The sequence below is a fragment of the Aulonocara stuartgranti genome (assembly GCF_965226115.1).
Source record: "Aulonocara stuartgranti genome assembly, chromosome: 23".
Classification (NCBI taxonomy): Eukaryota; Metazoa; Chordata; class Actinopteri; order Cichliformes; family Cichlidae; genus Aulonocara; species Aulonocara stuartgranti.
In genome coordinates, this window is record NC_138958.1 from 11,953,918 (window position 1) to 11,977,625 (window position 23,708).

Below are 23,708 nucleotides of genomic sequence, written 5' to 3' on the forward strand. Positions count from 1 at the left end.
ACACACACACACACACACACACACACACACACACACACACACACACACACACACACACACACACACACACACACTTGTCTCTGTATTTACTGTAGTAAATATGGTCTCCTGCCCACATCCAAAGGGAAGTCTGTGTGTGTGTGTTGGTAGTCTCCAGAGTTCCTCCAAGCTGTCTCCTCTTCCTCCTTGCTGCTTCCCTCAGAGTCCCCATGGGTGCTGTTTATTTTCTCGTAGTCTGTCTATACTTTATTTACTCCTCCGTCCTTCACTCACTCCCCAAAGGTCAGCCTTTAGGGAAAAGCAAATGCCTCCGATGCGCCTCCTCCTCTTTCTGCTCACACGTTTTTTCCCTTTGGGTTTTCAGGCTCCCTCAAGACCTTCATTCCTCCATCCTTTCCCATTCTCCTCTTCTCTCTCATGAGAGCCACCGCTAATCCAGAGCTCTACCTTCTCTCCATTACTTTATTTTTCTTACTGCTTCAGCTGAGCTCTGCTGAGTCACCAACCTTTGTCTGAGCCTGCGGTTGTGGGACTGTCCAGCCTACGCACACGCAAACACTGAAGCACCAACATATTACTCATCCTGCCTCTGCCTGGCTACAGCACGGATATCCTTACTTCTATTCATCACATCAGATTATAAAGAAGAGTTAATAAGCTTGCTTGCATAGACCAACTGCAGAAAGCCATGGTGGAAATAAGATGGGTCAGGCTACAGGTCAAAGATGATGACACAACTTAATGTTAGCACTTAATAAATGTATTCTCACTGTATTTCATGCCATAATGTTTGAAGCTTGTACACAAGAAATCCACGTCTGGCTCTGACTTGTATTCTGTAGCACAATATGTTGCACACGCAGCATTTCCCATCATTTTTTGTCCTGTGCGTCTATTCCGACTGCAGGTGAGACAGATTAGAAAGCTGAAGACTGTTGACCTGTGCAGGGTGTACCCTCCCTCTCGCCCTTTAACAGCTGGGATGGGCTCTCAGCAGTTAGGAAAATGGATGGATGGAACCTACAGCTCACATCACCCAGCCGGAGGCTTTTTCTGTCATTTTGTCCGTGTGTTTTTGTGGTTTCACGCTGATGGTGTGATGAATGTGCTGGCTGCCTAAATGTGTCTGCATTGTTAGCGAAGTACACGTGCCACCTCTGAGCTCACCTCACAAGCAGGAAGCCCATAGCAGAGAGACAAGCTGAGCAGCAATGATTACTCACGCAGCCTTTTTCACATCTGACACTGTGCCTTCGTGGCTACTCATACTCACCTTCACACACCTTCACACACACACACACACACACACACACACACACACACACACACACACACACAGAGTTACTGTGTGCGGCGTGGTTGCTCTCCTCGTCAGTTTCACGCAGGAAGCGGGTACGTTGATCTCAGCTTGAAAAGCCTGCAGAACAAACTTCCAACACTCGCATGGACTCACTCACTTAATGACATATATTAATTAACAAAGATCCACTTCTCGTCTCGTGTGGCGTATTGCAGCACAAATGCAGTTTTCTGCCTGATCTTCTTACCCACTCAGAGATTATAGGACTCTGTAGAAAGACACAAAATCCTGCTCTCAGCTTTTGGGCTTTTTGCTAATGTGTTTACCAGCCTCTTTAAAGTGTTTCTCAGGTTATCATGAAAATTGTATTGACACTCATGGTTCCCAGAGGAAGAAGCCTTTCGACTGTTCTAATCTGACATTCATGAGGATGAATGGTAAAATCCTTTTGCTGATTGTTTAATCTGTCTATTTATAGAGAATAAATGGTCTGACCTTCAAAGACCCAACAACTCCCAGTTGGAAGGAAACAACAGAACAAGGACAGACCCACCCAGAGCTGAGACTAAGCAGCAGAACAAAAAAGCATCACGTGACACTTTTTTGCCAATCGGCTGGTGGATTTCAGACGAGAGCTCCCAATAATTTAGCACAAAGTCAGTCATTAAAAACAAGTCTAAAGCACCAGGACCTGACATTATGTACCCCTAGTGGCCAAAGAAGATATCAGTGGTTAACAACAGACCCTCACCCAAACTGTCAATTCTCACGCCTGCGCTTTGGCTCTCAGGCATTACTGTACGCATTTCTTACTACAGTTTCTATCAAACTGTCATCATCCTGGCTGAGTCAATGCACATACAGTGGGGCAAAAAAGTATTTAGTCAGCCACCGATTGTGCAAGTTCCCCCACCTAAAATGATGACAGAGGTCAGTAATTTGCACCAGAGGTACACTTCAACTGTGAGAGACAGAATGTGAAAAAAAAATCCATGAATCCACATGGTAGGATTTGTAAAGAATTTATTCGTAAATCAGGGTGGAAAATAAGTATTTGGTCAATAACAAAAATACAACTCAATACTTTGTAACATAACCTTTGTTGGCAATAACAGAGGTCAAACGTTTACTATAGGTCTTTACCAGGTTTGCACACACAGTAGCTGGTATTTTGGCCCATTCCTCCATGCAGATCTTCTCGAGAGCAGTGATGTTTTGGGGCTGTCGCCGAGCAACACGGACTTTCAACTCCCGCCACAGATTTTCTATGGGGTTGAGGTCTGGAGACTGGCTAGGCCACTCCAGGACTTTCAAATGCTTCTTACGGAGCCACTCCTTTGTTGCCCGGGCGGTGTGTTTTGGATCATTGTCATGTTGGAAGACCCAGCCTCGTTTCATCTTCAAAGTTCTCACTGATGGAAGGAGGTTTTGGCTCAAATTCTCACGATACATGGCCCCATTCATTCTGTCCTTAACACGGATCAGTCGTCCTGTCCCCTTGGCAGAAAAACAGCCCCATAGCATGATGTTTCCACCCCCATGCTTCACAGTAGGTATGGTGTTCTTGGGATGCAACTCAGTATTCTTCTTCCTCCAAACACGACGAGTTGAGTTTATACCAAAAAGTCCTACTTTGGTTTCATCTGACCACATGACATTCTCCCAATCCTCTGCTGTATCATCCATGTGCTCTCTGGCAAACTTCAGACGGGCCTGGACATGCACTGGCTTCAGCAGCGGAACACGTCTGGCACTGCGGGATTTGATTCCCTGCCGTTGTAGTGTGTTACTGATGGTGACCTTTGTTACTTTGGTCCCAGCTCTCTGCAGGTCATTCACCAGGTCCCCCCGTGTGGTTCTGGGATCTTTGCTCACCGTTCTCATGATCATTTTGACCCCATGGGATGAGATCTTGCGTGGAGCCCCAGATTGAGGGAGATTATCGGTGGTCTTGTATGTCTTCCATTTTCTGATGATTGCTCCCACAGTTGATTTTTTCACACCAAGCTGCTTGCCTATTGTAGATTCACTCTTCCCAGTCTGGTGCAGGTCTACAATACTTTTCCTGGTGTCCTTCGAAAGCTCTTTGGTCTTGGCCATGGCGGAGTTTGGAGTCTGACTGTTTGAGGCTGTGGACAGGTGTCTTTTATACAGATGATGAGTTCAAACAGGTGCCATTCATACAGGTAACGAGTGGGGGACAGAAAAGCTTCTTACAGAAGACGTTACAGGTCTGTGAGAGCCAGAGATTTTCCATGTTTGAGGTGACCAAATACTTATTTTCCACCCTAATTTACGAATAAATTCTTTACAAATCCTACCATGTGGATTCATGGATTTTTTTTTCACATTCTGTCTCTCACAGTTGAAGTGTACCTCTGGTGCAAATTACTGACCTCTGTCATCATTTTAAGTGGGGGAACTTGCACAATCGGTGGCTGACTAAATACTTTTTTGCCCCACTGTATGGACTTGTGTTTGTCTGGTTCCAGATGTAAAAGTCACAGAATGAACCTGCTTAGCTCGAGTTACCTGTTCACATAGTTTATTTAAAAGCTCCGGGACCTTACTAGCTAAAACTCTGCACACTGAAAACATATCACACGTCTGTATTTTGGAAAAACTTTGAGGAATTTTGTACATCTCAGGTGTGTTATTGAAGCTCACTGAAAACTAGAAAGAAATTAAATTTCACCATCATCAACCTGCCTGCACGCACACGGCGACAGAGAAGAGCTGTGTAGCTCATAACTCACAACTCTGTATGTGTGACGATATATGTCGCTGAATGAAAATCACTTGGCGCTGTCACAGGCTTTCCTCTTAGTAATTCTTTTTTCTGAATAGGCCTTTTGCTCCTTTCATGTTTTATTTGGGGCATAAATGCATATATTCAACATTTTTGGGGTTGGGGCTGCCTCTCATCATCCCCATATATAGATATTCATACCTATATATATTTATATGTATAAAAACACAATGAGTTGTTTCTTACAGCCATATCAAGGTTGATTTTACTATGTGGGGAGGTAAATGAGGATTAAATACCTTCATCTTTATAAGCAGCAGTTGTTAAAGTGTGTATGACGGTTGTTGTGGATCTTTTAAAAAATATTACAAATTGTCATTTTATGGATTGTTTGCCTCTATAGGATGAACTGATACGCGATAGCCTTGGCAAGAAAAGGCAAAGGGTGATGAGGAGGAAGAGGAAATATTGTGAACAAAGATGCCCCTGAGACAGTCCAGCACATGGCAGCAGGGTGAGTAGGTATACTGTCAGAAACATAGTGAAATGACTGGGAAATGTGCAGAAGTTCCCACTGATGGGATTCACCATTCAAAAAAAACATGAGAACAGCAAAGCTAGGATGATTCTGGGCTTTAGGGTTTAGACAGACAACTAACCAGATGTATATGGGGTTAACGAGGAGCAGGAGAAGGCAGCTGGGATAGAGTGACGGCTGAATATTGCAAAGTATCAGAGGCCAGTATTGTACACCATTAGCTTGTTGTTTCCCTGTGCTAGTTTTAATTAGATCTAACAAAAGTGGATAGTGAGTCAGCTAATGGCCTTGACCCAAGGTGAGCTGAACTGCAGAGAGAAATAAAGTCTTAGTAAATACAGACGGCTTCTTTTTAGTTTGTATAGACAGGTTGAAATAGCATGAAAGTAATTTTAAGGCTGATGTTATTAGCTACATATTCTGTCTTTGTCTCTTTCAGTTATGGTCGATAACTGTTTGAAAAAGGAGGTTTTCACAGTACTCTGAAGTCCTGTGAGAAGTTAAATACACCCTTACTTCAGGAATTAAGGGGGAAACTAGCAGCCAAGTGCTGCTGATCAAATGCACTTGAAGTGTGAGCACCTCTACAAAAGCAGAGGTTTTAACAGTCTGCAGGTCTGAACTATTCAGGTGTGTTAACTTAACACAACAAGCAAAGATATCAGCAATGATGCTAAAGGAGCAGCTTTAGGCCCCCATCAATGTTCAGAGAAACTGCAAAATGTTGGTCCATAATGCACAAAATCTAACACAGCATACAAGCACAAGCACCCTATCAACTGGAATCACTGACAATGGTCTGAGAACAATGAATAAATAAACAATGGGAACAATATAAATAAATAAAATGAGTATGTCTGATACAGGAATAAGCTGTAAATGTGGTTTCTTACATCCATTTTTTTTTTCAGAAAAGCGTGAAGTACAACTAATGAGACACTTCTATTACATCGTAGCTCTCCTTGGGGACCTTATTACCGTATATGAATGTAATACACTTCTGTGACTGAGTGGCATATTTTGGATCTCGGGAACATGGCTGTGATTGTATGACTTTATTTTCGTTGCAAATGAGCCCTTCACACACGCATAGAGAAAATAAGGGTAAGCAGTCCTTTCAGTTTGACAAATGAGTAGAAAGTCCTAGAGCTGATGTACAGCCGCTTCAGCCTGCACAGAAGGCAGGTGCATTGCATTCATGTTTTATGTATAACATATTTATCAACACTCGCCCCCTCAATACTTTTGTACTGCAAAAACTGTTAAAAATATTCTGCCAGAAAAGCCCTTGATACCCATAGAGCAGACTTAATTTTACCAGGTATGGTGATCGTTGCTCTGCTGCGATTATGGCGAAGCTTTCAGAGGTCACCGTACTACAGGCTACTGCAGTTCAGAAGTTTGGATTTAAAAATGCAACAAGCAGTATTATATATACATCCAGTATTTGTGTGGAGAGCGTCAGCATGCATAGTCCACACATGCAGAGAGAAATCAGCACAGGAAAGCCCCATCGTGTGCGTCTAAGACAGCAAAGCAGACTGCAGATGGGATGAAACGTAGCACAGCTGCCATTTTCACCTGGATATGACACTCCATGACTGCCTCAGGCTTAGATTTATTCCCTGCTAAAACGCAGCAGTGAAATGTAAAAGATGTGTGAGGATGCCCGAAGGAAGACTGCAAGACTTCCAGCTCTTGTTGGCATTTGAGCCCATTTAGGAATTCTAGCATTTGAGTTAGGGATGAGTATAATGGGATAGCTGCAGTCCAGCCTGAAAACTGTAGATGTACAGCCTCTCTTAGTTCAGATCCACAACATATGGTAATGTTATATTGTTATGAATTCCCCGTGATGCATTCTGTTTTGCACATCAGGAGACTGCATGGAGATCACGGTCCACTTAACATCAACGGATCCTCTGTGGAGGTCGTCAAGAGCACCAACTTGGTGTTCACCTGGCGGACAGCCTCTCCCGGTCCCTCAATACCAGCTCCATAACTAAGAAGGCCTAACAGCGTCTCTACTTCCTGCAGAAGCCAAGAAAAAACCATCTCCCAACACCCATTCTCACCACAGAGGGACTATCAAGAGCTTCCTGAGCAGCTGCATCGCTGCCTGGTATGGTAACTGCACCATATCAGATCGCAATACCCTACAACGGATAGTGAGAACAGCTCAGAAGATCATTGGAGCCTCTCTTCCCTCCATCACAGACACTTATCTCTTAAAAAAGAACAAAAATACTTTTGAATTAATATCAGTAGAATAAAGTAGAATAAAGGACAAAAACAACTATCTGGAGTGCTGGCCATCTTCATCTTTGGGGTACCTTCTGGTGCAAGTAAAAAAAAAAGATTTTCTTTGTCATTTCTTTTCAGAGATGACAAACATCATCTAAGATTTAAAGAGCACGAGCTTCATTCTGCACTCAGCATGGACTGAAAATTCAAGCTTTGTTGTAGTTTCAGCCACCTGGCACACCATCCCTCTCCCCTCAGTCTCACTGTAGAACAACAGTGTAGCAGCTGTTGCTCAGTTAGGCTGGGCTGGTGGTTGGCTAGAGTTTATGATTTAATGTGCTGCTCATTTGTTTTCTCCTGGAACAAGATACTAAACCCCAAATTGCTTCCCTTTGTTCCTACATGGAGACCTCTGCTCACTGATGGTTGTCATTTTGGGAATACAGGAAGCTGAACTGGAACAGGATAGTTGAGGACCAACATGGATTTAACACTTATTTACCAGGACTATTTATAAACTGTAAGAGAGCCAGAGAGTTAGTTCCCCATTTTCAGAAACTCAGGATCTAATTGAACAAACAGACATAATTTTAAATATAGGAATTATTTGTTATTCTTGAATTCAGTTAGTGACTGAAGTCTAGATCCCATGGACACCAAATACTGTTTCCTCCCTTATCTGCACTGCCAGGCCTTTACAGCAGCTACCTTAGTTACTGCTTGATTGCGTGTCTTTCTTCTGTATTTTATATTTAATAACTGAAAAGCTGCTCTCTCAGCTCCACGTTAGGTTGGGGATTGAAGAACATCACTTTTCTTCACCTTGAGAAACTCTTGGGTTGCATTTGCTTTATGCTTTGGGTCTTTATTTTCTGCACTGTGTCAGATAGTTTTGCAGCGTTTGGTTGAATCTGAGCAGAGAGTACAGCATGGTACACTTCACATTTCATCTTACTACTATTATCACATCATCACTCCATTAAATGGCTGCCTTCTGATGTACCTGGGGTTCTGTTAGATCTCAGAAAAACTGCTTTTATTACTAGACATCTTGGACATGGAATAATTTACAGAAAGACCGAAATTTAAACATGCCTTTAGAAGTATAATGAGGAATGCAGTGAAAGATTTGTGGATGTTTCTTTTATAAAATCACTTAATGATTTAACATTTTATGTTATGGGTATATTTATATTGTGTTTTAAGCTGTGGTTTTAATTTTATGTTGCATTTGTAGCATTTTTAGATGCTTTAGGTTGTATGGCTGCAACCTCAGTCAGGGCTATCTTGTAAAAGATAATGTGATCTCAGTGGGACTTCCTGGCAAAATAAAGGTAATAATAATAATAAACAGTAGTGGCTATACATCCTTATAGTATAATATTGGCTCCAGCAATGATATGTTATTGCTTTTCATGTTTCTCTCCTTGCCCAGACTTTTCCCATCACTCTAGTACAAGATTTTTATGTATTTTCAGAAACCTGCAGGCTCTTTTAGATGTCTCCTGGTAAATGTGTAATGGGACCTCCGTGAGTGTAGCTAGTGGTTTGCATTTCATTGTTCTCTGTATTTGAAAAACACCTTTGTAGAACTTTTAGTAAATTATAGAGCTTGACAATGATACACTTGTCTCCTCAGCAGTGATCTTATCTTGGTCAGATAATTGTCAACTATGGAAAAAATTCTGTCTTCATCCACTTTACCTCCTTTGGTTTTTGAGTCTTTTGGTGTTGCTCAGCTCGCCATTCCTTCTTTTACGAATGAACTAAATTATTGATTTGGCCCTCCTAAAGCCTTTTCTATCTCTGATAGCTTCTTGTTCTCGTCAAATTCAGAAATTACAACGAAAAACTGTAAAATACAAACTCGACACTTTAACTTCAGATTTGATTTCTGCTTCATTTGTCATGAAATAAAAAGTGAATGGGCTTCATCTGGCCATGAAACTGCAATCAATGGTCCAATAAATAATGTGCCTCAAAAATGGGACCCTGTGTATAAAAACTACTGTAATTTTCAAACATTTAATGCACAGTTGTTGTAATAATTAAAGATGAAAACCTGCACTTCAATCACTTCGTGTCTATTTGATTTAAAATCGATTGCAGTGGTGTACAGGGCCAAAACTATGAAAACCGTGTCAAACAAATATAGAACTAGCTGTAGATGCAAGGACGGCCTCGTACAAAAACCACTTGTCTTTGCAGATCTCTACAACTCTGCAGGGTTTTACTGTCCTTCGGCTCATTGTTTTGGCTTTATGGTCAGAAATATTTTCTGCTTTCATTCATTCTCACTGCTAGTTTCAAGTAGCAGCTCTAGCAACTGTTTACAAGTAGGCTTTGGTAAATCCACTGCAGAACACCTGCTTACTGTTTAATGAGAGACCCCTGGCGAGCTGGTGGAGGACAAAAACGGAGCTAAAGGTAGAATTTTTATAGATATTTCTATTAGCTGGGCGGAAATAGCCTACCTTAAATTGGATGTTGTTTACTACATCATAAGAAGTTTAGGGTATTGCCGAGGAAAGCGAGTCTATAGTTTAAATACATGAAAATAAAATAAATAAATAAAAATCTTAACCAAACACAAACTGAATAAATCAAAGAGTAAAATATTGTAGTAGAAACGAATAATTTTGAAATGTGCTGAAATGTATTTCATCATTCATACATTTCAATTCAGCTGAGGTGGGCTGAATTTCTAAGCAGGTGACTCTTTTCCGTTTTTATACACGGAACGTGAATGCAGCGCAAAACTGCCCGAGTACGAGAGCGAAAGAGAGAGCAGATGAGCCCCAATGATCAGAAGCCGGGTCTTCTTTCAAACACACACACTCATACACACACTTCGCTCTACATCCCTCACACACAAATGCCAGCACACTCACACAAACGCGATCCAGTAACCACAGCTCCATCAGTCCAACCCGCTCGCTAGTGGCTGCCTTCGCCGACACGCAGAGCTGTGGCAGGAGCTCCTGCTGGCTCTGTAGCACAAAGCAGAGGTGAAGGGGAATCCGGGGACTCAATTTGGGAGGCAAGAGATAATTCCGCGACATTGCTGGGAGGAGCAGAGAACGGTGAGGGAAGGTGAGTGAATGCACTTCGGTCCAGCTGCTGCTGCTGCTGCGGGAAGAGGAGGAGGAAGAAGAAGCCCAGCATCTGGAGAAGCTGGAGGACCAGCACTGTAACATCATCCTGCACAGACTCGGAGGAGACGGCCAGCGGAGACCAGGGTACCTCCAGGCTCAGATGTGGAGGGAGAGCCGGTCAACTTGTACTCCTGGGTGAGTCAAGTGCCATCTTTTCTTGCAATCAAACAAACACTTTTCCACACTCCTCTGTGATCCATTAATGTGCCACGAAACGAGACCGTGCACATGGCGTTTATCATTTGTGTCCCTCTTCTTTTCTGCATGTGTCTTTCACTCGTTCTTCCACTTTGCTATATTCAACTCACACCTTAACAGACAACCTGATGAGCCCAAGGCTGCACCTGTAATCATCCACACATTCCATCCCCTCAGACACTTCTCACTCTGTTATGGTGCATTCCCGGCTGATTGATTTGCTCTCTAACTCAGTTGGACATCAGGTCTCATTATCTCGTGCTTTTCTATTGTCAACCTCGGGATGGTGTGCTAGTGCAACCATGCAAGCAGAGCCACTGTGTGTGTGTCATTGGTTACCATTTGTCAATTAGGTTTTGATGATCTAAACGAAGGAAGGGGGGAGGCAGCCTTTGATCGATCCCTGCAGTTGTCTTGGTGTGAGAAGCTCGGTGCCTGTCCTCCGCCTGGCATGTCTTAAACCCTCTGTCGGTGTTTGCTCAGCCCTCTCCCAGCTCTGTTTTTACTGCGCCTCTGCTCTGTTCTTAGTGCAGTCTCTGGAAGACGGATGATTATTTTAGGAAAATTCTGAATATAGTTTTGCTTTAATCTCTTTCCTCCTCTGGTCCAGCAGTGCTTGCATACATACTGTAACTGGCTGCTTTGTTGCTGAAATTGCACATTTGATGTGTTTCTGTTTTTAAGATAGTACAGGAGGGAATTGTAATTCCTGTGAGTTTGATCATCTGAGTATTTTGGGGGTGACTTGTTGACAGAGGAGGATAATGAGATGCAACAAAGGTCCCTGAAAGTACTCGAGTCCAAGCCTTTCGGACTACCCTGTTTTTATACCGTGACATTCACATCTCTACATTGATTCAGTCAGTCTGAGACTGGCCCTTTCAATGATTTTTAACTGTAGTGTCACTGCATGCTTGCCCCAGTTAATCGGTCACCGTTAAACCAATAAGAGGCGGGTAGAGAGCCGCAGAGTCGGTAATTTCACCAACATTCAAATGAAAATCATTTAAAACACCATGTTCCCTCTTTTCATGCGCTGTGACTGAAGAATTATGTTTGGTGTCCTGCAGTGGGGTGCCTTAGCTTTTGTTCAGTCACTGGCTGCTTTCGACCTGTTGAAGTGTCCTTGGACACTGGGTTCATGTTCGTCACTGGGTTCATGTTCGTCACTGGGTTCATACAGTAAGGGTCACATTGCAAATGCTTAATCTGCTTAAGGTACTGTAGGTGCAGTTCCTTTAACATCTTACATTCTTATTAATCCCAGGATTATTGCTGGATTTATGCTGTGCATTTCGTGCCTCCATGTATCATCTTATAGATCTCTGCTGAGAGCAGTTACTTTAAAAAAACAAAATCAAGAAAAAACAGCAACTAAAGTGAAGGCAATTATGAAACAGCTCTTAATGGTACCCGAGGTGCCACTTAGCCTCCTTATTTGACAGATTTATGTGTCAGTAATGAAATGTCTGCAAAGTTCCTCAGAGTGCGTTATTAAAACAGGCCTGTTAGCCTTGTCCTTTACTACGCCTACACTTACCTTCTCATTTTGAACCTTTCTGTTGCACATAAAGCTGTCATCCAAGCTCAACAGTCACATTGGCTCAGCTTAACAGTGCCTCATTGTTTTCAACTCCACAGTATTTATGAGGGCAATAAAACAGAGATGCATCCACTGTCAGCAAGATGAGGGCATCGCTGCTCTTACAGGGAGGAGAGTGCAGAGGGAGGAAAAGGGAGGAGGAGGCATGCGATGCGGGACTGAAAGGAGAGAGTGCTCCTGCGAGTGGCTGTCCGATACCTGCAGGCAGGCTGGCGTGTCATCTGTCTGCGTTAAGATGTCCAGCTGGAATGATCGTCGGCCTGCGTCCGCTGGCCGGCCTCCCACAGACTACTGTAATGCCATTACAGACATTCAGACGGGGCTGTAACCTTAATGCAGAGCTTAGAGAGCACGTGGGCGTTACAAGTCTTTTTTAAAAATGAGATTTCTTCATTTCGCATTTGTTGTGACATTAGTGCCTGGTTGACCTCGTTACCTTAGAGCAGTAGTCCTATTTTGCCAGATGGACCACAACAGCCCTGTCAGATCAGTCCAATCGCATCCTCGAACTGAGTGCAGTTGGGATAAAATCTGACCAAAAAGATGGATTTTATTCACCTTCTAGTTGAAGGGAATTTTATCAATTTATCTGTTACTATTAGCTAATTCTGTACTCTGTCAGATGGCTAATCCTTTATTTAACATGTTAAACCAAATATTCCAGCTGCCTATCGCCACTTTTAGCTATTTTAAATAATATTTATAGTAGGGATCTAATGATGTAGCTCGGAGATTAGACCTGCTAGTGCTCACAGAGTACTGGCTAGAATTTAATGAAACTTACACGCAATGATCAAGGTCAAGGTCATTCTGCTTGTCACAAAAAACACTCCTCTTAGAGTAATGCTCAGCTTGTAGTTTCCTGTGTGTGACTGTTTGCAATCCTCCTTGACTTTTTAATAGATTTAAATTTTCATTAGTTTATAAAATACCTCCAACCAATGACTGCGAAGCCTATTACTTTCTTTCTGTACCTCACACATTATAATGACCTGTGAATTGTGATGATAATGAGTCGGACGAGCTACTACATCAGTGACGTTCTGGATTAATCATTTATTCATTACTTATAGAGGGTAAGATTTCCTTTATTCATCCCTGTAGGGAAGCTAGTTCTCCTCTTGTAACCCATCCTTATATTAGTAGTAGTTGCCAGCCACCGTGCCTTGTTCGAGAGCACATGACAGGAGAAAAAGTCCTGTATGTTTTTTTGATGCTGGGGGAAACTGGAGCTCCTGGAGCTATGCATTATACTATTTCACTGTTTATATATTACATTCAACTAACTATTTTAAGATTGCTCGAGCAGCTTGACAGTCTTTACGTAACCGTGGTTGCTGCAGAAACACCTGTGTCCCCTGGATGGCAATTACTGATCTCAATATATCACCTTATGAATGTGAACTGATCTTCAAATGGCATCTAGAATAATTTAGTGAAATTAGACTCTTGCCTGTGTGTGAGTGTGTGTGTGTGTACCTTTTTCCAGGGCTTAATCAAGGCCAAATGTGAGCGTTTTTATTCAAAATTATGCTCCCTGACCTGCGGAAAATAGGCTGAAGCTTTAGACGAATTAGTACGGCAGTGCAGTCATGAAGTGCCACACGCTGCAGTTTGTCATTGCAGGGCTGCTTATTTATGTGACTCTAATGGAGCCGCTAGTAACTACAGAGGCTTTCGTTAGATTTTTTTAAAAGCCATAGAATCAAAGCCAAAGAAATAAATCAACCCAGAACAATACAGATACAATTTCTGTCACGGCCCACTCAGAAAATATATCTACCTTCAGTTTAAAACTACATTAGCTAATGTATTTTCTTTTTATTGCACAGCCTATTTATAATACCTCAACTTCTTGTATCATCTGTGTACTTTTGAAATTTTGCTCGTTTAAGCTGATGATGATTTTTCTAGAGTGACTTTGGAGGACACAGGCGAGATCCAGAGAGGAAGCGATGGCAGGAGAGAAGTGGTTTTTGCACTCTGGATGCTGCATATTTTATGTTTTCCGCGGCCTCTGGATGAAAGAATGTGTGATGAGACGGTCTTAGTAGTTACGTAAATAATAAGAGGAATCAAATGAGTCTCACGAGTGTCTGATTTTACACAGTTAAGAGGAGTTCAGAGATCACACTTTGTCTCATGCTTCTTGCATGAAGTCAGTTTGTTTGCCCAGCGCTCCTTAGGATGAGAACGTTTGTGGCGATGAATGCTTGACACCAGGCCAGCTGGATCTAAAAATGAAATCATCTATAAAACAACACAGAACAGAGAGATCAACTATTTAAACCTCTAATGTGTCTGAGCTGATACTGAACGTGTGTGTCAGAGAGCAAAGAGTCTCCATCACTGAGCTGTGCTAGGGCTTGAAGAGGAGGGTTTCTGGGGAGCTTATATACTTGTCAGACTCTCCGCCTCATTTCATTTTATGTATTTCTGCTGCTGCTGGCAGCTTAAAGTGGTGCGACCGGACGGCTATAAAACAAAATTTCTCAATATGGATCGACAATCATGGCTGAGATTGCTGGAGAAAATGGAGTTCAGGGCTCCTGCGCGGTGTCTCATCAGAGATGTTATCCTTAATAGCGTAAGAAATTATTTAAACAGGACTCTGAGGACTGCATATGGCAGTTCCTCAAAAAGAATGTCCTTAAATCAAGAATAATCCATCTGTCCAGTCAAAAATAATACATGATATATCATTAGCATAGCATTAGCAGTCTTGAATAAAGTAATAAGTGACACAGATAACTGTTTATTCAAGTTTTAAATTAGGTTTTAAATTGTATGCCAACTTCGTTCTGCTATTAAAAACGTAAAACATGGGCTCACTGTTGTGCCATCTTTGGGCAGTCTGGTATGAAAACTGTCCTTTTACATCTGAGATATAGATTCTGCATTTGACATCACTTGTTATAAGTTATCAGATGAAATGCTTGCAAAAGGAAACAACTAACCAGAGTAAATGTAAATGTATACTGTAATATTGGTTACCTGTCCTTTCTAACTGCTCAACCACCACCATAACACTTTATTCGCAGTCATAGCACTGAGAATAAAGTCACAGGAGTGATCAGCCTACCAAAATTCTCTCAGGAGGTCACAGAAGAACCAGAACAACATCTAAAGACCTGCAGGCATTGTCTGGCTCTGTTAAGGTCAGATGTCATGACTCAACCATAAAAAAGAGACTTGGCAAAAATGGCATGCAAGGAGAACACCACATCTGCCAACAAACATCTGGATGACCTCAGAGACTCCTGGGAAAATCTTCTGACTGATGAGACAGAAGCTGAACTTTCTGGAAGGTTTGAGTCCCGTTACATCTGCATCAGACTAACAGCGTTTCATAAAGAGAACATCCCAGCAGCAGTCGGTGGTAGTGATGGTGTGATGGTCTGGGCTGCTCGGTTTCTTCAGGACGACTCGCTGTAACTGAGGGAACCATGAATTCTGCTCCATACCAGAAAACCCTGAAGGAGGATTTCCGCTCATTACTTCATGTCCTGAAGCTCAAGGGCACTCAACAGTGACAAGTCCACCTCTGAATGGCTCAAACAACAAATGAATGTTTTGGAGAATCCAAGTCAAAGTCTGGACTTAAATCAGACTGTGCTGCTTCTGCGTGACCTTAAAGACGTTCATGTTGGAAAACCCTCCAATGTGTCTGAAGGTATCACAAACATTGCTGTTCTTGCCGCTAGGGGTGGAATAGCCAGTTATCAGGTTCAGGGGGTAATTACCAGAGGTGTGGACTCGAGTCACATGACTTGGACTCGAGTCAGACTCGAGTCATTAATTTTATGACTTTAGACTTGACTTGAAAAAATGTTCTAAGACTTGTGACTTGACTTGGACTTTTACACCAATGACTTGGGACTTGAATTGGACTTGAACCGGTTTACTTGAAAAGACTTGATATTTTACCCCAAATATAAAATTTAACATGCATATTATATAGAGATTGAAAATGTGACGTCATTCAGGGGTAGAACCGCAAAGGATTCTGGGAACTCGTGGCAAGCGGTACTAGCGCACGCAGGCTTTCAATTAAAATCAGTTACACAGCGATAAAAAGAAACACAAAAATGTCAAGAAGCTGTTGTGTTATTAACTGCAATAGCCGGTCACATGAGAGCCACGGGAAGCCGACGGGTAAAGAGATCGGTTGTTATCGGATTACGTCGTTGAAGAGAAATTGTTCGAGCCATGTTTCCGAAGTAACAAAGACGCGACGGATGGCCTGGATTGCAGCCATTCAAAGATCAAATACAACGTCCCAGAACACTCCAGCTCACAGGTTAGTCTGCTCCAAGCATTTACACGAAGGTCAGTGTTTTTTAGTAGTTAATACGTCATTTTCATAACATAATTAGTGATATAGGTTACAAGCAAGTCTGGCGCTGAACAGAAATTGTCGCGCTATGCTCCTTTATTTATTGTGCATAAATAGTGAATTGTCCTGACACAATATTGCGTTTCGCTTCTGTTATTATGGTACATTGACAAAAACATATACTTTTATTCACAGGATAAAACAGGTTTTTTGTATCACTAATTGCCCAGTACGATTACAGCATACAGTATTATTGTCACTGCTACATTTCTGTGATGGGTACCAGAAATTATTTCCACTACTAATTAATTACCGTTGAGCTCAAAGGTCCTATTAATAAACGGTTAACGAATGTGTATTTATGACGACAATTTGTGAGACTGGTAAACTTATGATACGTACGATGGTCTTTCGTTCGACACGGTGCATTTCAAGGTCCTGCACCCATCCGTCGGTAAACTGTACCTGGGCTTGTTGCAGTGACCGGAAGTTACTAAACTTCATGAGTGTGTGCACTCACTCCAAGAACCGTATGATTATAAATATGCATATAAATATGCTACGATGAGATAGCTGACTTCATCTAACTAGCAAATGTTGTACAGGCTACGTTGGTGATGCAGTTTTTTTTAATATGTATGATATTTTTGTCATGCGATTTTAAAGCCGGTCCTACAACCGCATCCAAGAATAACATGCAGCTTATCTCAGAACTGTCGGTGAAAATTATTCTTGGAGCTAGGTTTAATTGAGCTGCATTTTAAAGAGGTGCAATTTTACAATTTGTGTATATTTTCTAAGTTCACTATTTTGTCATGTGTTGAGAAAAACACAGATTTAAAAACTACATGGTCTAATATTTACATTTAGCATATAACTGCAACATTATTTTTTCGTTGTTTTTTTTTTAAAGACTCGAAAGGACTTGAAATTCAAAGTTTCAGACTTGTGACTTGACTCGGACTTTTACACCAGTGACTTGAGACTCGACTCTGACTTGCCTGACATTACTTGAGACTTGACTTGAGACTTGAGGATAAAGACTTGAGACTTACTTGAGACTTGCAAAACAATGACTTGGTCCCACCTCTGGTAATTACTTTGTACACAGTGCAACGGTAGGCTTGGATAGATTATTCCATAATAAATACATCTTTTTGAATTTTCATTATTTATTTACCTGTGTTATCGTTATGTAATATTAAAATTTGATGATAACCTGAAGAATGCCAGTGTGACAAGTAGGCAAAAAAGTAAGAAATCAAGAAGGGGGCAAACACTTTTTGCAGCACCTTAATTCAGTAGCATGGAAACACTCATCTCTGAAGGGCACCCGGTTGTTTTCATCTCACTGCAGAATCCTAAAGCATTATTTGTCTCCTTTGTTCAGGACGTGTTGAGAAACGTTTTGATTCTTCAAATGAAAAAGTACCCAGACTGTAAGAGATGTTAACTCTCTGAATACAGCTTGTTTTAAAAGCTGCCTTTTATCTATTTTACCCGTAACTCTCACATCATAAATTCACATTTAGCCCAAAGTAGAGTTCATGTTTTCAAAAGGATTTCAGAGTGTTTTTCTAAACACATCAATGGAAAATAACTTGCAGATAAAAATGTAAATTTACCTTTTCTACTTTGTATAAAGCGACTGATAGATTCCAGAAATATTATTACTTCACGCTTCGAGGGGCATCAGTCTTTCCAGCTCTGTCATTAAACTGCATTTGCAGCAGCTGAGCCAGGCGGTCGCGGCTTACTGTATCTGGGACCACTGCGTCAAGCCAGCTGTGTCCTATGGGCTGACTCAAGTTACACATATCTTTCATACCACAGACCCCGCACATGAGATCGCTTCATAATCAGCTCTCTTAAATTATGTAACTACGAGCACGATTAGATTAACGCATGAGTGTTTGCAGTCGCGACGTTTTCCCATTTTTCTTGCCCTCACATGCATTAAAACACATCACGATTAAACTGCAATACCTAATTAAACTTCCGCAGCTTTATCTTCAAGCACACCTGCACACCCTCATCCAGTCAACATCATCCACTAATTAATATTTAAATGCTTAATCAAATGTACCTTTTTTCCCCCCCTTTATAGTGTTCCCTCAGTCCAGATACGGTTGATGACTTTGGCTTAATGAGACCTTCATGTGTAGTGGTCAGAGTAGAGTATCAAGGAAGGGATTAATTAATCGGTCTTCAAATAGGTCCTGATGTTCACAATAGTTAAGAGTGTGTTCGATCCAGCTGATCTCTGAAAACACTCAGTTAAGTGTTTGTGCGGTGATGCTTATCTTTATATATTTAAATAGTGGCAATGCACATTAATTAACACGAGTGCTTTGGTACATCATGAAAGATTTGGCCAGAAATGCTTATTTTCATCTACAGTCACATGGCACATAAACATCCATGCATCTGTATTCAGTTCAGTTGCATCTATATAGCACCAAATCACAACAACAGTCATCTCGAGGCGCTTTATATTGTAAGGTAAAGACCCAGCAATAATAATGTTAATGTTAATAATAACGTTCATCCATCCATCCATCCATTCGCTTCCGCTTATCCTTCCCAGGGTCGTGGGGGGCACTGGAGCCTATCCCAGCTGTCATAGGGCGAGAGGCGGGGAACACCTGTGCAGGTCGCGAGTCTGTCGCATAACGTTCATACATGTTTATTCAATTCAGGGCTGCTAAATTGGATATATTAATATATCCCAGCCGGCAGTGAGGGAGCTATGAAGAAAGTAGCAAAGAGCTAAATCGAGAAATATAAAAACAAATAAGATACAAAAGCTGAGATGATCAGGAATGGTAAAACTGTGGCATAACCATACGACAGTTAACAATACATTGAAAGAAGGACATAAGCACAATTACTAAAGCAAAGACAAATTATCATCGAGTCACACGGATGTTGGCTTTTGGATAGTATTTCAAGACAGAGTGTACTTTCTGTAAGCAGTATTTACAATTCTCTGTAGAAAATGATAAATGGTTCTTTTCTTCTCGAGCACTCAAAGCTCTTTATACAACACGGCTCATTCACAGGAGCACTTTCTTTCTACGTCCAAGTGATTTCTGTCTAACAGTCACACTCCGATAAGCAACTCTGGGTTCAGCATGTTCCCCAAGGATACTTTGGCATGCAGACTGGAGCGTCCAGGGATCGAACCACCAACCTCCTAATTAGTAGATGACCTGCACTACCGCCTCTCCCGAGCCACAGCCACCTGCTTAAATACTTAGTAGATGTGTTTAATTTTGCTCAAACACTTGGATATCTGCACGTTTGGCAGTGTTTTCCCAGTTTAATGTATTATATTTTGTTGAAATTGTAAAATGATGATGCTCATTCTTATGTAACGAGCCTTTTTGCAGATTTTGATGGGGTCCGACGTTGTTGTTTCCAGCTGGTGAGCCCATAGTGCATGTCGTAGCGTAAAATTGTTCCAGATGTGTATAAAGTTTGCCAAGCTGAACTGGATTCAGTTGACATCTTGTGTTTTTCACAGGAGCTATGAATCTGTTATTATGTCTAAGTGATTGCATCACTGCAATAGATGGCTTTCTCTCTGCTACTTCAACATCTTGGCCCGGATCAGCTAATTTTGCATTTATATCAAGATCAGTCGAGCAGAATATGAATACTCCGGCGCATCGCTTCCATGTCTACTTTCATCCGTGGAGCTTTTTTAGGTATTGTCTGTTTCTCTTACTCATCCTCATTAAATAATTGTTCTTTGAACCTACTAAAGCTATTTTAAATATCTGACTGAACCGTCTGTATAAATGAAGACTAAACACTCACGCCTCTTTGCATCTTCAGCTCACTCCACGACCTCCAACTCCCCTCTCTGTCTGCTCCGCGGATCACGCTGACAGAACTAAAGCTGACTTTTATCTCCTTTTCAGCTGTTGAACATAAATCAGATAATCAGTTGATCAAATCATTTTCCTGAAGTGGAGATCAGTGGAACAGGGAGATGAGATTGAACTGCGCAGTCAGGCTGCTCCTTCCTTTTATCCTCGCTTCACTTGCCTTATGTGTTGCGTCTTTTGTAGTATATTTTTGCTAGCTTGCGTGCACTTTAGTTGCTCCCTATAGAAACAAGAAATGGGAGCATTCGAACTGTAATTTAAACCTTGTTTATGCATGATTTCAAATCAGTGAACTTCACTTTCAGAATTGAATAACTGTTCATTCATGTGCTCATTGGATGATCCCATTTCCCGAGCTGATGAATCCTTCCTTCCAATGTGGAAACATTTTATTGTCCAGTTTTCGCTTAAATAGTGACTCGGAAATATGTGTAATGTTTCATTTCAGGTTGTATTTTTCAACACCTGCCGAGGACCACATATGTTTTTCTATTATGGCTTTATACGTAAAACCTTAGAACTGAGAGAGGATGTGCTTTCTTTTTACTTGATTACTTCTGGTCTGGGAACAATGAGTCTCCAGCAGTTTGCAGGTTTTGTGACAGCAAATTGGACACAGCAAAGCTAGCGGCCTCCCCCTGTTTTCAGTTAATGTAACCTGATGCTGCCTCCAGCTCAAACAAAATTAAATATAATTCTCAAAAGAACCTAAAAGAAGCTTTCAAGCATTTTTTAAAATTGAAATTTGGATCATAATTAGGAAGTGTCAAATAAAGGAATGGATTCGTGGATACAGCTTTAACTACTGGCTAACTTCTGCTCCCTAAATATATTCAAGAGACTCCTCATTTTTCAGATTTTGATCACCAGAGGTAAAAGAAAATTATTCCTCTTTAATAAATCAAAGGAGGTGACACTGAAGTCAAGTAAGACATATCAGACGTTACTGTGTTCATTAGAGCGTTTGAGCCTGTAGCTCGAAGGTGTTACGGCCGTGTGCCAGTGTAATACATAATTATGGAGATGTTAGTTTGAGCTGGTTTCCTTTTTCAAATAGTTTAACAAAATATAGAAATACCTCCACTTTATGAAAATGCTGAAGCTTTTTATAATGCTGAGAATTAAAGGTTAATTGATTTTTATTTACACATGCCTTGTTAATATTAGTCCACTTAAAACAGCAGCTATAGCAGAGTCCATAAAAGATGACCCTACTTGCCGTGCACTGAGAAGCAAGTGTGTTATTTTCATGCAGTGGTGGAGAGAGGGACAGTATATTTATAGGGGGAAGCTTTTTTCCAGGCTGTCATCTGAAAGGAAGAAAATCTCTCCCTGTTTTCTTCCTGCCTGATTTGAACTAATAAATGTGCAGCTGTAAATGTCCGTGTGTAACCGTGACAGATGGGTGTGATGAGATTGGGCTTAACAGACTGTGGTTCCTCTCATCTTCCCCCCCTTTGTGGGAGTGTACAGATTCGGTTTGCCTGTCAGACGTGTTTGATCAGATGTAGTCTGCTGAGATTCTTTGCTTTGAACTAAATCACAGCTGTGGCAAGTTTCTTTTCTGTTGTTTAGGTCAATACCTTATGGAGGCTATACTCTACTCACAGAATAGCTGGAACATGGTGGGTACATTTTATATGTGGAGGTGGATTTCATGCTGCTTCTTAGAATTATGGGGTTATGTTTGTCGGTATAGATCACAATCTGTAGATCTGCGTAGCTATAAATATCCGTCCATGCGACTGTGCTGCTGCCTATGTACACAAGTGCATCGTTGCTCATGCTCTGTCACATTTTCGAGCTCTGACAGGTGTACTCTCTGATGTGTGCTGTTTGCCACACTTTCGGGCGAAAAGGACAAGCCGGTTCTGGACATCAGGGGAATGTTATGAATTTATTATGCGAGCCAGACGACTACTGTTGCTTTACCCGTCTTCACGAGCCTGTCGCTCGTCTGTTTTGAATTATTCATCTTTTTTTTTTTTCTTGGAAAACATTGATCACAGAATCAGGGATCAGCTCGCCTGCCTGACAACACACTGTCACAGCCTCTTTCACCTATTTCAAAGGCAGCCCTGCCTGCTTCCTTTTGCCTCTGTCAGCCTATTGTATGCATGCATACTGTCGCTTTCCTTCAAAGAACTCCTCTGCATCTCACTTTTGTCCCACAATCAAATCCTTCACAACCAATCCCTCATCAGAACCACTTTCAGTTTATCTCTCGACTGTCTCAGTGTGAGGAAGGCAGCATCTGCATCCCAGAGTAAACAGTTTCAAAAGAGCCTGTGAATAATTTGTATGTCTGACTGTAGCTGTGGTTCAGTCTGTTTGCACGGGTGAGGTTTTTAGCTTTTTTTTTTCTTCTTCTCCTTCTTTTTTTGGTGTGGCACAGTGTGTGCCTCTTACTCCATCCAGCATGCTGTTTCATCCCGGTACATCCGATGCTGAGTTCCTGCGTGATGCAGAACAGATTTATGTTTAATGTGCAGGCAGGACCCAATTACTGGGTGCCCAAAGCTATGCCTAGAGACTTTAAAGAGGTCCCTTTGCATGGCAGATAAAAGGCCACGATGCCGTAATCTGCCTTGGACTTGGTGAGATGGCGAGGCATGGTGACCTCCTTTAAGGACACTCATTGCTCATCCTTCGCGCTTGTACCGTGAACAGTTGTTTGTTTGTTTTGGGGGTAAATCCCCCCCAGCTCCCAGCCTTTTCTCTCACTAAGCCTTCATCACAGGTGCTGACAACCTGTGTCATTGTTGACGCCATAGAAAGCCTCATCTGAGAGCCTGTACATGTTTTTTTTTTTTTTTTTGCAGAACTTATGTGTACCTTACAATTTCATTGTCAGTATGTAAGTGTTCAATTGGGTGCTCAGAGCGGTTCTATGGACAACGGCAGCAGCAGCACAGTCAGTGACAGATTCTCTTTTGAGTTCAGATTTACAACAGAGCGATAAGAGAGTGTGGCTGTCAACCACACACACACACACACACACACACACACACACACACACACACACGGTTGCAGTCCACGTTCCTCTGAAGTGCCTCACTTTTGACAAATCCATTTCTAAGGCTCTCTTTCTTCTGTGGCTCTGTCAGGATGTATAATCCCTCATCACCTTCCCTAAACCATTTCACATCTCTGCTTTCTGTTTTTATCTGTCACCCTGTAAAAAAAAAAAAAAAAGAAAACTTAAAAGAAGAAGCTCTTTTATTTCTATTTATAATTTCTTCTTGCGCACTCCTCTGCTTTCCTGTGCTCAATAACTGCTTTTCTTTCCTCTCGTTTCTCCTCGTTTTCTTGACTGCTTTGTTTCGTTTCCCTCGTTGGTCAGCGCCTTCTTCTCTTTCCTGCCACTTGACTTCTTGAGTCCTTTTATCAGGCAGCTTGCTGCCACATTAGTTAATCTCTCAGAAGACGTGGCACAGATACTGAACATTCTGCTTCTTCTGCTTCAGCTCAAAGCTATAAACAAGAGTTTCTTTCCAGACTAAACATCCCCTCCTAGTGCGCACAAATCAAATAAAGGGATGAGCGAATAAATTTGGGATTTAACTTATGAATGATTATCGCCACAAGTTTTGTGCAGGGATTTGTGTGTTAGTGAAGCTTGAAGATTAATCAACAGCTGCTGTGAGACTCTGCGCCATGCAGATTCAGTGCCAGCGTCGATGCTCAAGATC

General features: G+C 41.7%; 1 protein-coding gene across 1 annotated transcript in view; it reads left to right on the top strand.

Moving 5' to 3' along the window:
* The first annotated feature begins 9,606 nt into the window (after positions 1–9,606).
* lingo3a (leucine rich repeat and Ig domain containing 3a) overlaps positions 9,607–23,708 on the top strand; it is a 33,701-nt gene continuing 19,599 nt past the window's right edge. The window contains exon 1 of the mRNA XM_082524041.1: positions 9,607–10,121. The gene's annotated coding sequence lies outside the window, so the exon portion shown is untranslated. The remainder of the gene's footprint in view (positions 10,122–23,708) is intronic.